Here is a 5,398-nt window from a genome sequence, read left to right on the forward strand (position 1 = left end):
TTCGCAATTTCCAAGTTGCCATTTTTCCAAGAGATTAAAACTAAACTGCTTGTCAGCACAGCTAAAGGCCAATACACAACATTGTATTATCTGATACCCTTAGGATATATGATAAACGAGAGAAACATATTGGCGTCTTTAACTGCCATTTCAAGTATTTATTATATCTGAACCTAATAATCCTTATAAGCTATTGTTAGAGGATACTAGTTCACCACATCTTTACTTCATTAGAATCAGAGTACATGATTTTAATTTCATATAGTCATATTTTTCAAAAATTGCCCTAATATTATTAGAGACATAATCGTATTTAGGTAAACGTCTTCCTTCAAAACTCGGATTAGCATTCCGGTTATTGTCACGGATTGATGTAGTATTTACGAGCAATGCGAATATACCCGCATTTGAAGGCGGTATTTACAATATTAACCTCGTTTGCCCATAAAGTGACTCAAACCAGCGTTAATAAGGCTGCTCACATAATCCTGCCAGCGTTTTATCCCTGTGTATTTCACATAGAGAAAAGAGGGCAATCCACGGAAGGGCTCCTTGGACGGCTAACTATGAGCAGGCATTTTTGAGTTCCTTATGTATATAATACATTGGTGCTGCTCTTATCTAGTAATTGCAAACCATTACCTATCTTTTTCATACAGGCGTTCCTAGAGTTGAGTTCGGTTAGAGCTAAGCTATGAAGAATGGTGAGTAATCATACGTGAACACGCAGTAAGTACTTTGTGCACCGCAGCATCTATCCCCTGACACTATCAGTGTTCATTTGAAATAATTGAGGATTTTAGCTCCAAACGTAATGTTGATGTGATTCTACTGCTACAAGGCGCAAATGCGTCTTCCTTGTTTTTCCTTTTTCACTCCCTTTTTTTTCGAACTAAATACTCGAATACTCGGCCCCAGTAACTGTGAACGTCTATTTTCATCAAGCCATAAATAGCCAATGAAACGTGTGAGAGCTCGCATATGGAACTAGTTTATGTATTTAGTAGCGACTCACAAACGTTTTCGTTAGTAATTACCTGTCTCCTAATTAGAAATAACGGAAAAGGATGATGAGCAGCCACTGAGTGGCAAAAACCCTAAAGTCAGTACGCGGGCCGTTTTTAGGATATCTGTGCTGTGATAGCTCACGCGCAATACCATCTGTACTATTAGGTAGTGTTAGGAGATCTAGCTAGCATGAACTACTTTGGGATTTAAATAATCTTCCACTTTTATTTTTACTTCATAGGGAGTGTGTGCGGTCATCGTGTGCCACCCGCATCTTGAATTTTGATGAACATTCGAGCTGCTTAATAGTAAGCTGCACGATGGGCTGCCTTTGAGGATGCTCAGACAGAAGCTTGTGTCTGAAGCCTTTAACAATCGAGTTAACATGGTAATGTACGTAAAATCAAAACGTGATTGTTGCTCCACAGAGATAGACTACGCACTCCGATATCTACAGCTGACGTACACAAGAGGAAGCAAAGACACGGAAGGAAAAGAACATGAACAAGAAATGCCCACATCAGGGCTGCAGATATTTACCCTTCGCGCCATTTATCCATTATGTAATCTGTTTTTTTCCTAGATCTCAATCTGCTTGAATTTGAATTGAAAACGGTATGTGTACGATAGATAGACTAATACCACTTTAAAGGCCGTGTACCTATAGTCTTTATCTAATGTATATGATCATCAAACGGTCGAATGTAGTGCGGACTCTTCAGCATACCGAAACAGCCCCAGATAATGTCTCTGACCAAACTACCTTGTGCTAATCTACATGCCATCACAGTGAATATGAATACATATACTATATAGATGAATAAAAGCGGATGGAAAAGGCAAATTAAAAAATTCTCTTATATCTAGACACATTCTTCTATCTTCTTTTTAAGGTTCACTTTAATTTGTAACATTATCTAATGTACCATGATATTTAATCACTGCTACACTCTATTTTTTCAGTGGAATGAAACAAGGGCTAGTGGCGACAATAGCTGCAGGAACAGATGCTTCTATTTATTACGCAAACGCTACAAAAAAGGAAATTGGTCGCCTCATAATATGAAGACCGCAATCGCACTAAAGCCCATTATTGTCATCGCCGACCGTTGCTCTCTATATTGTGAAGAATACACTTTTATATAGGTACGACAAATTGTTTTAGAGCTCTGTGTCAGACCTAGCCAAAATTTTTCTGCGATGCTCAATACCGATTCTGCATTGTACAGTGGCCAGCAATATATTGTGTTAGTTAATCAAATTATATTCGTTATCCAGAAAATGCTTGTATAAATGAATTTCTATATGTGAGTCCAACACGTGGCAAACAACATCCCCTAAAATGAAACTGCGAATAATTTTTTGAGCAGTGATTTTTAGCCATTTCCAAAGTAGTCTACTATTTCTCGTACAGAATGGAAAACTTCAAGGTAGAAACAGTAGAACTGTTTCGTTTACATCTTTTAGCTGATCATTATAAGCCTTTATAAGTTTTTAAAATTGATTTTAGACACTGAAAATTGATTTGGAACAATATCATATAGTGATAGTATTTTCAAAACTTCATCAAACATAATACATAGATGCGAAAAGTTAGTTCCGCAGCAGTAACTTGATGGTGAACTTGTCATTCGAAAGTCTCCTGTGTGTTTAGCTTGTCTAGTATCCACGAAGGAGGCAACGCAAAAACCAAATATGGGCCTATCTTTATCAGCTTTAATAGTAGAAGATTTCAACAGCAACTCAATGGAGTGAAAAAAAAAACAAGAGAATATCATGCTACTTTTGAGGTCTAATGATGTACTTTTCTATTTTTAATATCTAACTATCTAATATATAAAACATTTTTATATATATAAAGTATTTTCATAGCTAGAACAACGGTTACAAGAACTAGCGGAACTGTCGAAGGTGATGCAATATCATATATCGTCTTTGACATTTTATACTATATAATATGATTATATATTTTAGCTTCTAGACTCAGAAGTCTATCTGATTAAATTGTAGTTGTTTCTTTGTAGTTTTCTACTGCTTTTCCGCATTTATCTTTAGTTTATTGTTCAGTAAAAAAAAAAAAAAATGTTCGTCCTAAGGACACTTTGAGGTGAGCGTCAAGTGTGCATTTCATTGTGCCTTAATGAAAAATAGCATACCCGATACGAAAAAAAGACGATGATGCGCCAAGGCTGGATGTTTTCGTGAACGAATAAGGACGTAACATACCATAGACTGATCTATATGACAAGTCCAACTGAGTTTCTAACTGCTAATAGCGTTACAATATATATATAAATATATATTGTACTATTGTATACTAACTGAAAACACTTTTATAAACGCATATTTTTTTAAAAACCACGTACATTTCAATATCGGCCCTCATGTTCTGCTGGCGTGTTTGCTCTGGCTGCCTGAATGTTCTTTTGATTAAGATAGATTGTTTTTTAACACCGTACTCATCGTCGATCTGAACTGCACTTCAACTGCGCTCAAACATTAGTTCATTTAAAACTTATATTTAAGCATTAACAATAAAATAATATGTCCAAGAGTATGCGGAAGTAGAACTAATCTTACAGCATAGTCTTTCATAAAATATTCTTTACCAATCTTCAAAAAATCACTCACTCGTTAGAAAGGTGCATGTGAACATATGTTTTTCCTTGTCGACTTGTCTACTATCTAACTAGTTTCTCATATCTTCCGCTACGGTTTTCGTTGTTCCTACTGGCGGTAGCAATCTACCGTTATTTTAGCGGAAGCACGTAACATAAAATTCATGGCTTAAAGCAAGTATGTAGTCCATACATTTTATACTATATTGGGTTGTAAAAGACAATAAAAGATTTGCGAATCCGAACGGTGTAACTAGTTGCGGGTGTCGAGGTGAGATCTGCTACAATGTTAACAAGCTCTTGCATTGCAAAAACCCATTGAAACGGCCTAATAAATTGATCATCCTTAAGAGGTGATTTCTATTGTGCGTAAGCAGTGAGCTGCCGACCGGGCCCTCGGAATGAATGGATGGAATACATAAAACCCACCGCAACTCTTTTTCTGTTGATTTCTACATGTGGGCTTTTCAGACACTATCCTTATTTGATCATTCTATTTAACGGAAGTCGCATACTTGATCATTATTTATTGAAGGCTCTTGTTATGATATAAAGATCATTGTGATACAGCTGGTGGCTAATGTAAAATGTCATATGCGTACACCTATTTCTTTAAACTTAAAAAATAATGAGACATTTTCGCCCAAATGAGTTCCGAAACCCAATTCAAAACGCATAAAAGATGTGCATGTCATATATTTTTCTAGTAAAACTTGTGGAGTGAGTCATTGCCTTTCAGCTCCCCCCTTTTACATATTTCACAGTTGCCTATCAATGCGCTTTTTTGATATAGAGTATGCATCAAAGTCGAGCCAAACAAATTTTTGTTATTTTATTACATTTGGCAAAAGATTTTTTTCCAATAGCAGACTTCAAACGCTGACCGTATAGAAAGCTCTACTAACATTACCATATTTTCTTTTCGTGAGCACATTTTGGACAAATCGAACAAGTTACCTTACCTAGGTTGAGAATTGCATGCTCTTGTGTAGTTTACCATATTCATTCACCTGCTTCAGTAAGCAGCTAGAAACGTCGAGAGATCCATCGGTCAGGTAGTCGCCAGAGCTTATTACTATACTCGATAAGCAACGAACGATCTGTATTGTATGGATTGAATCGGTAGACATCAGTACATAACAGTATTCATGCTATAAGAAACTATAGAATGTTAAGATTCTTAAAAAACATTCTATCTTTTCAAACATTTACTTACTAAGTGTTATAACTGCGTGCATCCTCTTATATTTGATAAACATCACTATACACGTGATTCCTATATATATCAGTTAAACATTTCTAGAGTTTCATACGCTTGACCGATTTTCTCATTGAAGCCAAAAGTCATTCGGCGCTCACATCAGTTTGATGATCAGTTTATACTAAAATCGTCTCTGCTAGACAAGTATGTACACGAATGTTTCTCTTCTAAGATTTCTTAATTGCTCGCTTATCGACACGCATCTATACTTCAGGCTTGGAAAACAATATAGTGTTAAGATGAGCATGACGTGTTTAGTTCGATTCATCCACTTCTTCAGTGGTATCGGTGTCGAGGAAAGCTGAGCACAATCGTAAGGTGTTCATTTCTTGGCTGTTGACAATAGATTCTCTTACTACCTAAAATGCAGTATATATACATTACTAAATATAGGACTATTACTGGAAGAAGAAAAAAAACACTTAAGTTTAAAGTCATAATGCGCTTTTGGCGTTACGCCTTAGTGACACCGTTTGTATAAATAAGTCCTATTCAAGCAATATCTACCAGC

General features: G+C 36.1%; 1 long non-coding RNA gene across 1 annotated transcript; it reads left to right on the forward strand.

The window, feature by feature from the left end:
* The first annotated feature begins 659 nt into the window (after positions 1-659).
* On the forward strand, positions 660-1,860 carry LOC147753452 (uncharacterized). The gene is made up of 2 exons (XR_015311200.1): positions 660-704; positions 1,250-1,860. It is a non-coding gene; the product is annotated as an uncharacterized LOC147753452 (long non-coding RNA).
* Positions 1,861-5,398: the final 3,538 nt, after the last annotated feature.

The sequence above is a fragment of the Varroa jacobsoni genome, unplaced genomic scaffold, assembly GCF_002532875.2.
Source record: "Varroa jacobsoni isolate VJ856 unplaced genomic scaffold, vjacob_1.0 scaffold_477, whole genome shotgun sequence".
Classification (NCBI taxonomy): domain Eukaryota; kingdom Metazoa; phylum Arthropoda; class Arachnida; order Mesostigmata; family Varroidae; genus Varroa; species Varroa jacobsoni.